The sequence below is a fragment of the Gopherus evgoodei genome, chromosome 1, assembly GCF_007399415.2.
Source record: "Gopherus evgoodei ecotype Sinaloan lineage chromosome 1, rGopEvg1_v1.p, whole genome shotgun sequence".
Taxonomy (NCBI): domain Eukaryota; kingdom Metazoa; phylum Chordata; order Testudines; family Testudinidae; genus Gopherus; species Gopherus evgoodei.
The window spans coordinates 78,540,183-78,551,388 of NC_044322.1; the positions used below are offsets into that span (position 1 = coordinate 78,540,183).

The window sequence follows — 11,206 nt, forward strand, 5'->3', positions numbered from 1 at the left end:
ACACACAATCGGCATCCTGTCATGATTGATAGTCATCATGTCATCATTAGAACAAACATGTCATCATTAGAACAAAAAATATAACAGCAATAATAATAAATAAAATGAATTCTGTAAATACCATTTTGTCTAACCCCTACTTACTGAAGGCAACATTTAGCAGAAGCCTTTGCCTCCAGAGTTTACCTTCTTTAGTTATACTCAGATTTAGAATTAAATGTTTTAAGTGATGGGTCATCATTGTTTATAATAGAGTGAAGCGGGAAGTGTGTCTAGTCCAAGTTAAATTCATAAACACTGTACTTCATAGATTAACTAGAATCAGAAAGAAAACACGAAGGATTAAATCCTGACTCCACTGAAGTCAATGGGAGTTTTGCCATTGACTTCAATGGGGGCCAAGATTTCGCTTCAAATGAAATAGTCTATTGTATGTAACCTTTCTACCAGCTGTCGACAGCAGCAAAAAGGGTTCTGTTTTCTAGGGGTTCCTTAAAGACTTAGCTAGCACCAGCTCAAGCCCCAACTTGGGAAACTATACACCACCTGGGGTGCCCTGATGGACAATACTTCCAAACTCACACCACTGAGCCCAGTGTTAAAAACAAACAAAAAGAACTTTATTACGTTGGGGGGGGAGGGAAAGAATAAACTTGGGGAAACCAGCAATTAATAAATCAACAAATTCTGTGAGGCAAGACTCCCATGCCCCAAAGGGTCTTAATAATAATCCCAGTCTCACTCCTCCTGGAAAATGTGAGTGGCTGGTGCATTCTAGCCACTTCTCTCCTCCCAGCTCCCCACTCTCAGCTGCCCTGGATTGGACAATTCAAAGGATACTGGGAAACCAGTGCTGCCTGCGCTATTCTGGTGGCTCTACCCCCTGTTCTAGCAGTGATACAGATTTCAGCTGTAATTGCTGGGTTTGGTCCCTTAGGTAGGCTGATGCTTTCTATGGCTTCAGCCCAAGCCGCTTCAGCTCTGCTCCACCCATCATCTTGAAGCTGGTGTCACTACCAAACCATGCCTCAAAATGTGCCTCAAAGCTGCCACAATCACTGCACCACCTGTTGCGTCAAAGAGCCTTCCCATCTACTGTTCTGCAGCAGTCTCAGCTCAGCCTTTTAGGGAGGGAGAGTTCTCAGCACCAGAGAAACACTCACAGCAGACTGTAGTTATGGGGCAAGTGAGGCTCAAATAAATGTGTTAGTCTCTACGGGTGCCACAAGCAGACTGTAGGAATCTTTTTTCCCCCCCTTTTCTCTCTCCCTCTTCTAGCTATGTCCAAGCTCTCTTAGCCAGCTATGCCTGACAGCAGTTTCAGTGAAGGCCCATTCAGTGTTGATGCCTTGTTCTTGTATTTCTTATTAAGGTCAGTTGCATTTTATTGCCATGAGAATTTAATTGTACTTTAACTGAAATGCCTCAAACCCTTACATAAAACTGAAAGGCACAAGATGTCTGGCCCATTCAGCCAATCCCCCTTGCTCTCCAACAGATGCTAGCAGACAGCTCCCTTGCCAATGGAGCCCCTGCCCCTCTGCAGGTCATAATCAGCTGTGGACTGCTCTTCTCCCATTTCACAACGGTGACAGTAATGAGCTCCCTTCTTTCTAAAGCATCGGTTCCCAAACTGAGGGGTGTGCCCCCCGGGGGAGCATGAAGAAATTTCAAGGGGGGCATGAGATTGAAATTTTCATAACAAAATTTTTTTATCAGCATAAAAAAATTGTTTTATTTATTTAATAGACCAACAGAAAATAGATTATGTATATTCTGTATACATAATAATAACTATTCATAAAATTGTCCAATTACAAGCCTATATTATTTAACTACAATAAAGTATTAATAATCTTCTCATTTTTTATTATGAATATAAGTAGACAAGAATAAAGGTATAACATAAAGTACAATAATAATAAAAATGCAACTATAAATAAAAGTGTATAACTGCAATGTTTTCAAATTTCATACCACGAAATGCGAATATTTATTTTTTTGCCTTTCGATGTGGAAGAGTGCCGTTTCGGTTAGTGGGGAGGCCGAAGAATGATGTAGAAAGAGATAGAACTTTTTTAAACTTCCCAGCTCACTCGCAAGAGTGTTTGAGACTGTTCTATCGTGGGAGTGGTTACCTCCACCACTCACCGCGCAAGACTGGCTACTTGCAGGACTGGTGGTGGGGTATATATAGGGCAGCATGTGTCCATAGTCATAGTCATAGTAGTAAACAATGATTCGTGATAACTCAAATTAATTTACATCCGTTATTATTCACGAATCAGAAAAATTATTTTTATAGATTTTTTTTATTAGTATATTATGGCCGCGATTAAGAAAAGGAAGTACGACAAAGACTACATTAAGTATGGTTTCACCATCATGGAAAAAAATGAGACCGATCATCCTCAATACGTAGTATGCCAAGCAGTTCTCAGTAATGATGCCTTGAGACCTAGTCATCTTGAGCAACACTTGACAAAGAACCACAGTGCTTTGAAAGACAAACCAAAAGAGTTTTTTGCTGCTGAACTTCAAAATGTAAAATGCATGAAGCTGGACACCACTGGAGCTTTTCATCAAACGTTGGCCAAAGTGGTAGAAGAATCTTATGAACTGTCATTGCTCATCACTAAAGCCAAGAAAATGCACATAATAGGAGAAACTCTTGTGAAGCCTTGCTCTTTGAAAGTAGCTGCTATTGTGCTTGGTGCCGAAAGCAAGAAAAAAAAATCTGAAATTTTGCTTTTCAACAATTCCATGAAACGTCACATTGATGACATGGCGAAAGATCTAAAACTTCAAGTTGTGGAGGCAGTGAAAGCTTCTCCTTTTTTCGCAATTCAGTGCGACGATGCCACTGATGTAGCACAATGCTGTCAGTTGCTCGTTTACGTTTGATTAATTAACGATGGAACTGTGAAAGTAGAACTGCTTTTTTCAAAGGAATTGATGACCACATCAAAGGCTTCTGATGTTATGAAAATAGTTTCCAACTTTTTTGAAGAAAATGGACTTTCATGGGAAAAACTGGTTGATGTATGCATGGACGGTGCTCCAGCAATGCTTGGCTCTCACTGTGGAATTGTGACATTAGTGAAAGAAAAAAAGTCCAGCTGTAACCCCGACTCTCTGTGTCATACACAGACAAGTGTTGGCTGCTAAAACCCTTCTAGATGCCCTACGTGACTCACTGAATTAGTCCATCAAAGTTGTCAATTTTGTGAAGAACAGCGCTTTAAATACAAGACTTTTTGCAGCTCTTTGCATGGATTTGGGAGCGGATCATAAAATTCTTTTGTTTCACACGGAGGTATGATGGCTTTCCAAAGGGAACATGCTTTTGCGATTATTCGAACTGAAAGACGAAGTGGAAATTTTCCTCAAGCAACAAAAAAAAGAGGAGTTATATCATGCGTTTACAGACCAAACATTTCAATGTTCACTGGCATACCTCGTGGACATTTTTGAACCTTTGAACAATCTCAGTTTGAAGCTGCAAGGAAACAGTGCTGCAAACATAATAGCACACCACGATGACATCAAAGTGTTTATAGAAAAAATCAAGCTTTGGAAACATCTAATGTAAGCTCAGATGCCTAACTTTTCATCTTTTCCAACATTTTCATCACTCACTGAAAATGAAGGTTTCCAAAAATTGTATTTCATCTGGACTGTCTTCCTGATGAATTCACCCGCTATTTTCCAGATAACTTTTCTGGCAATCCCGTTCATAAATTAACACTTAATCCATTCAACATTGATGTTGATTCATTGCCAGAAGTATTTCAAGAACAAGCATTCGAAATGAAATACGATTCACGTGCAAAAGATATTTTCAAAAACTTAAACCTGGAGGAATTTTGGATAAAATATTTCCCAGTTTACCCAAAAGTTGGAGAAGAAGCACTACATATTATTCTTCCATTTTCATCAGTGTACCTCTGTGAGAAAGCTTTTCAAGGTTAGTCATAATAAAAATGAAACAAAGGAATTGACTGGATGTAGAAAACAATTTGTGTTGCATACTTTCATCTTTGAAACCTAAGATTATCCAACTCATGAAGCAAATGCAACATCATCCTTCACATTAAATGTGTTTTGTTTATGCTGTATCTGATTTTAAATTGCATTTTTATTAAATTTTTGTGCCAAGAAAAACAATTTGTGCTTATTTTTCATTTTAAATTAAAAAAATTATGCTGTTTGTTTTTATTTTTAATTTTAAATTACAAATTGAATTTGTTAAAAGGGGGATTGGATGATGGTAAAGGAGAGGTGGGGGGCGTGAGGGTTTCTCAAAAATTAACAAGGGAGTGTGATGCTGAAAAGTTTAGGAACCAATGCTCTAAAGCGTCTGGCCAGGGCTTGCATATGTTTTTTGTCATACTCTCAGCTCTTTTTTTTTCTTCCTATTATTTAAGTTTTTCTCTCTAGGTCGATAATGAATTTGCCCTATTGTGACTCACTTTCAAGATAGCACAGGCTCCAGCACGTGGATGCAGCAGACAGCATAGCACAGGGAATTCAGTGTAGACATTGTGACTTAATCAAGAGACGTGTTTATGAAGAGTAACATAAGGTCAGTATATTAATGTTATCTACAAAGATGGTAGGTTTAGGGTTTTCTTGGATTTCTTATTCTTTCCTGAAAGTGCTCCAGAGCAGACCTAGGCTTCCTTAGCAACATATGGAAATAAACAAAAGCCTTTGATTAGAGATTTTTAACAGCCAGCAGTACTGTATTGCAGTATGTGGGTGCTTTTAAAATTCCACTGGCAGACTGTTGACGAGTGGCTTTCAGAAGTATGCCGAAAGACAATGAAGCAAGATGCTTCAGATGAAGAAAGAATGAAGGAGGAAAGAAATACTTTCAATTATTAAAGTGTTAGAGAGAAGCAGAAATGAAGGGACTCTTTCTGAGAATGTAGGGGTAGCAGTTTATCACACTACATTATATGACTAAGTCAGTAAAATCTTTCAGGGCAAGTATCAAACTTCCAATATGTCTAAACAGTGCCTCGCACAAAGGAGGTGTTAAACCTTATTGGAATTTTGGATGATACTGCAGGACAAAATCGTAAGTAACGAATAACTCATTTGAAATGAAGTGTCCCCTTATAATTAAGGTTTGTGAAGCACTTTGAGATCCTTGGATTGAACACAATAGATAAGTGCTATATATTATTAATTTCAGTGTTTTATCTTTAAATATTTGCACATTTATATTGCAAACAAGGCAAATTAATCTGTAACCTCTTCTCTCTTTTTGTCAATCTCTCTCTCTGTGCTTCCAATTTTTCCACTTTTTAGAGTTTTCAGAGCACGAACAATGGAAAAGTCTATGGGACACATTTATTTCTGGTTACTCCAATGACTTAATTGGCCCATTAACTACTTTTAAGACCACACTTCTGCACACTAGCAGACAAATTAGCCAAGATGGTCAGAGATGCAACCCTATGCTCTGGGTGTCCCTAGCCTGATTGCCAGAAGCTAGGAATGGATGACAAGGGATGGATCACTTGATAATTGCCTGTTCTGTTCACTCCCTCTGAAGCCCCGTGGTCTTGGCACTGTCAGAAGATAGGATACAGGACTATATGGACCATTTGCCTGAGCCACTATGACCATTCTTATGTAAATTCTCTGATGATGTAAATAGACAAAATTCCTTTAAAGTCATACCCCATTTACACCAGCAGAAAATTTGGCCTTAGATTTTGGTATTGACAGCTGAGTGAAATAAAGCTGGTTTATTTGAGGGTGGGAAAGCAAGAGGGCAAAAAAGGCACAGTGATCCTCATTTAGCTGGCATCCTTCAGCATAGCAAACAAACCTCTTATCTGAGCTACAGGCTTGTAACCGGGGATGGTGTAAAGGTTACAGATATCATGATTTGCCTGGCTTTCAAGGGAGAAAGACAGGGAGTTTTAAGGGACTTCTATTCAGCATTTCTTCTTCTGCTGCCTTTTTAGAGGCTAAAGCAGGCAATCAGTGCTGAAAAAGAAGCAGCAGAAGCTCTGTCCTCCCCAGGGTCAATCAGAGGGGGGACTAGGAGGGCCATTTGGCCTGGGCCTCAAGCTCAAAGGGGGCCTCAAATTGAGACACTTGTTAATTTTTTGGCATTTGATAAGTTTTGCAACTTGTTTTTATGTGTATCCCTATTGGACCAAAATGTGACATACTCTCTCAGCTTAGAGCTGCAAATTTAAGCAAATATGAGATGTGATTTGGTAAAAGACATAACTTTTTAACTGATATATATTTTGTCATATTAAAGAGTTAAAATGTTCATAAATATTAATAAAAATATCAGTTCTGATGGTACAAGATTAGACTGTGATGATCATGTCCTCTCAGATCAGCTAATTATATAAACAAACCACTACCAGTGGCTGGTGCTGGATCAAGTGCGTGTTGAAAGGTAGAGAATTGTTACATTTTAGCATCTTGATAGTTTTACGTCTAGTTGACTAAGAAATTATTTGTGTGTGAGAATTTCTCATTATTATCTTCATATGGTAGCTAAAAGAGGTGATTGGCTGGTTGATTGAGCCCTAGCTTGGTAGCTTGGCCATCATCATAGGCTTTCATAGTCTATAGGCCCAGATTCAAGATGAAAATTTGTGAGGACAATCTTGTACAGTGAGTTTCGTGAGGACACACCTTTGAAATGTTTGGATAATATCCCTCTGTCTGTATCCGTATCTGTGTTTACTATAGATATATGTCATCCTTTTGTCTTCAGCTCAGTCTGTTATATTATACCTTGAATGCCTGAGTTTTGATTCAGTGATAAGGATAATAACCTGTCTGACTGTTTTATTTTGTTTTCTTAATTCCTTCGTTTTAAGTCTTTTCAGCATTTGTGTACCATTCAGCATTTGTGTACATGTTTACAGTAGAAGATTTCAAGTGTAGACAAGCTACTTATTTACAGCAGAATATTTCAAGTGTGGATAGGCTACATATTGACCAGATAGATCACTATGAAGAGGATATTTGAAAGTGGTGCAAGCAAGAGATGGCTAAAACAACTGAGTGAAGCAGCAGCTAAGAGCTCAAAGCCAATAACTTCATTTCTGAAACCACTGGAAGACATCTTACCCAACAAACAATGCTAGAGATAATGAAAACTCCACAACTGCAACAGGTAATATTTCAGTGCCAATACCTGAACATGAGGACAGTAGTCAAAAGGGAGATGTGCCAACAGTAACAGATGCAACAGAAGATCCAGTGTACGATCAAGAAACTCAACAGCATCAGGAAGATATAGATCCTACACAGTAAGAGCAATTCATGACTACTACAGGTTTGACTGTGACTGACACTGGAATTATTGACAATAGCAATGCTGCCCAAATGCAATCTTCTTCCAAGTAGCATTCCACAAGATGCTGATAATCATGCTTTCCCTAATCAACTGCCGACAAAAAAAATCTCTTCCAAATGGTGAGACCTGCACAAGAGACTGGTTATGCTGGAGTACAGAAAAACAATCTCTGTACTGTGCACCCTGCTTCATTTTGAACAAAAGTGCTGCAAATGCATCAGTTCTCTCTGTTCAATCAGGATCGAGCATCAGAGGTTGGAGAAAGTTGAAAGACCAAATACCGTCACACAAAGAAAACTATGTTGCATGGAAATCAGCCAGTAGGGCAGCATCAGCTGAAAGTTTAATTGAGAATTTACTCTTGACTGAACTCTCTACAGAAACTAACTGGAAAAAAATTTTATTGAGCTCATCCTGAAAGTCATCCTTTTTCTTTCTGAGTGGGGATTGGCTTTCTTTGGTTCCAGTCAATGTATTGGTGATTGTGCAAATGGAAACTTTCTAGGAATAGTTGAGCTCTTCAGCAAATATGACCCATTGTAATAGAGCGACCTGGCTCCCAGCCGCCCTGGAGGACAAAGAACCCAGCCGGAGGCCGGACTGGGCGGAGCTACAGAGCTCTGAGCCCGCCCCGCAAAGGGTCAAGCGCCGATCCGGAAGTATAAAGGCTGGCCCTCTGAGCTCAGTGAAGCCCCAGCGGCCAGATGGGAGCTCGGGATTGGGAGACTCCTGCAACCCGGGGTAGCTGCCCAGAGTGGCCCAAACTTCCCAGTGCTTGCTACCCCGAGGAGCTGCCGGAGCTTCCTCGTGCTTGCTACCCCGAGGAGCTGTTGGACCTACCCTCTAGCCCTGGCTGGGACAAACCCATGCACCTGGACCCTGCGGAGGATGACCCCAGGATCCAGGTAAGCCCCAAGGGGGAGTCAGGAAGTAGCCCAGGGGCAGCCGACCCTAGTCTGGCTGCAGCAGAACCAGAGCCAATGTCAGTGTGTTGTGGCCAGAATCCCCACTGACACAGCAGCAGGTTGCCTGCCGCTGTTAGGGTCCCGGGCTGGGACGCAGAGGAGCGGGCAGGCCTGCGTCCCCCCTGCCACCCCACTCACGGGTCACAGTCTTCCCCTTGCCCCAACCGCTCAGGCCCAGAAGCCTGGGCCTCTTACCTTGTATAAACTGAACTGCTTGCTCAGCCCTGGCCTGAGGGTCTGAGCCCTGCACCAGTGTTTGTTGCCCCGCCCTGATCCAGGGCCTGGGCTCTATAAACTGAACTGCTTGCTCAGCCCCTGCCTGAGGGTCTGAGTCCAGAACTGTTGTTATCACCCCAGGTAGTAGGGCTGCCGGGCTCCCAGCCGCCCCAGGGAGGGGTGAACCCTCCCTCCCCCCAACAGCGGACTGCCACACCCACTTTTATCAGAGCAATGTTAAACATGTTTGAGAATCACAAGAGAGTCAAAAGTGCATGCAAGTCCATTATCTCTCCACACGCATACAGAACCAGTTTATTGAGCTACATGGGTCATTCACACAAACAACAATTCTTGATGAGATTCGAAATGCCAAGTATTTTTCAATCATTGTTGATGCCACTCCAGATTGTTCTCACAAGGAAAAGACTACTATGGTTATTCGATATGTTAAGATTGTAGACAGCTCAAAATTTTCAATTGAAGAAAGATTTATTTTGTTTGATAATTTCCCAAGAAAAACTGGAAAAGAAATTGCTGCTCAAGTACTAGCAATTCTAGAAGGTTCAAGTTAGATTTTCAAATCTGCATTGGTCAAGCCTCTGAGAATGGAGCTAATATGGCTGGGAAGTACAAACCTGTACAAGCAGTTCTGCTTGAGCATAATTAAAACTGTATTTTCTCCAGCTGTGGAAACCACACACTAAACCTTGTAGGTGTTGACTGTGCTGAATCATGCAAGGAGGCAATTACTTACTTTGGAACTGTTCAGGAAATGTACAATCTCTTCAGTAGCAGTCCACAAAGGTGGGAAATTCTGAAGCAATATCTTCCTGTTTCACTGCATGGGATGTCCAAAACTAGATGGTCTGCACGGAATGATGGTGTTCAACCAGTTGCGCAGCATTTGAATTCAGTGAGAAAGGCTTTAAATGAACTTGAATCTCTCAGTCTCACTGCCCAGGCTCGAACTGAACTTCAGTCTATTCAGAAACACATGTCCAAGTTTGAATGCATTCTGGTGTCATCTTTGTGGATGAAGCTACTTACAATGATCCACCAAACTAATCTGATAATTGAAGCACGCAATGCTACACTTGATGTTGAGAGGGATAACATTGACAGTCTTATCAATGACATTCAACAGATTTGTGAACAATGGGATGTGATCCTAACTGAGTAAAAATTAGTAGCACAGAATATTGGCATTTCATCTAAGTTCTCCACCAATTGCAATTTACCTACTGAAAATCCGATTCCAAGCAGCATTATAGGGTGAATGTCTTCCTTGTCATCATTGACTCTATTCAATCAGGTCTTACACGTCGATTTGAGTCACTGCTACTAATTCGTACCCTTTTTGATCTTTCTGCAGCTGAACAATTTCAGCAACAGTACAACAAAGAAATGTCAAAAGATCTCAGTGACGAGGTCATCTTTTTCAAAGAATATATTCCACAAACTTTAAATTGGATTGCAAGCCAAAGGAATTACTTCAAAAATACTCAAACTTGGACTCTCTGGGGTGTTTCCTAATATCACAATTGCATTGCATATTTTTGTCAGTTTGCGTGCATCAGTGGCTTCAGGTGAATGCATCTTTAACGTGTTGAAGCAGGTAAAGAACTATTATCGTATGGGACAAGAGCATTTGTATTGGCTCGCCATGCTTAATATCAACTGTGACATTGCACAAAAGCTAGATTTTTCCTCAATAATTAGTGCATTTTCACAGAAAAAGGCTAGAAAAGCATTTATTAAGTAACAAAAATTCAAATTATGTCTCACTCTTTTTTGGTGCCTTATTTTTTTTTCATTTTGTTGTCATTTTTTAATTTTTATTATGGCTAGTGGCCTCAAAAGCTGTAAGTAGCCCAGGCCTCTCTGGACCTCTGAGAGAGCCTGGTCCTCCCCTCCTTCTGTTGCTGTTGATGTGGTGTTGAACCAACCAGCACTGGGAGAGCAGTTTTCAACTAGTTCAATTAGATGTTATTACATAATTTAAAAACAGATTTAATTGCAAAATGAAGGCTATTTTGGTTAAAATACAGTTACCTGTGGTGTTATTTACTATAAATTTATGACTTTCCTATTATCAGACCATGCCTTTTTGTATATCTGCAAACACCTATTCCAAATAACTACATACAGTTCCTTTTAAAAGTCTTGTCTTTATGAATCAAGAACCAGTAAAAAGGGACTAAGTCCTTTAGATGTGAGACTTATGTTGGTGGGGACCTGGGATCTTCTTAATTTATTATAACAGACTAGGGAATAAATTCATGTCCAACAACATCCTGAACTGAGATTTCTGCCACTCACTCCACCATATCTCACGTATCCTTGGTATCTGAAAGATTAAAATAAAAAAAATAGGAATTTGATTTAGAAAGGATTCAGAAATGGGCTTGTCTATATGGTGCAGCAATGCACACCAGATGGGTGTGAATTCTAATGCAGACTAACTGCCCCGTGTAGACACTGTTGGCATACAGTAATAGTTCCCTAGTGCATTTAACATAGTACTGTCTGAGGGCTTGTCTACATCAGAAAGTTGCAGCGCTGGTGAGGGAGTTACAGCGCTGCAACTTTGAAGGTGTACACATCTGCAGGGCATCACCAGCGCTGCAACTCCCTGTTTGCAGCGCTGGCCGTACTCCCGTTTTGTCTCGGGTGTAGACGA

General features: G+C 40.5%; 1 pseudogene; it reads left to right on the forward strand.

Annotated features, from left to right (window-relative positions):
- The first annotated feature begins 2,325 nt into the window (after positions 1–2,325).
- Positions 2,326–9,706, forward strand: LOC115641887 (annotated as a pseudogene).
- Positions 9,707–11,206: the final 1,500 nt, after the last annotated feature.